Source organism: Rhea americana, unplaced genomic scaffold (genome assembly GCF_003343005.1).
Source record: "Rhea americana isolate MKP2758 unplaced genomic scaffold, rheAme1 scaffold_147, whole genome shotgun sequence".
In the NCBI taxonomy this organism is placed as follows: Eukaryota; Metazoa; Chordata; class Aves; order Rheiformes; family Rheidae; genus Rhea; species Rhea americana.
Genome location: NW_028185561.1, coordinates 1,863,659 through 1,863,894, shown reverse-complemented (window position 1 = coordinate 1,863,894; position 236 = coordinate 1,863,659).

Sequence of the window (236 nt, the reverse complement as noted above, 5' to 3'; positions counted from 1 at the left end):
TTTAAGATTTTTTCCAGAGCAAAACGAAATCCCGGAGGGAGCTCTCCCCGAGAGCTCGCCCTCGCTCCCCGTTTCAGAGGGGAGCGGGCGGCTGCCCCCAGGGCGGCCGCGGGCGCGCAGCGGAGCAGCGGAGGGGGCAGGGGGGCCGTGAGCGCTTCTGCTGTGCGGGTGGGTGGCGGCGGTGCGGGGGGTGGAGGTGGCGGGTTTGGGTCTGGCCGCGGCGCGGGGGCACTGGG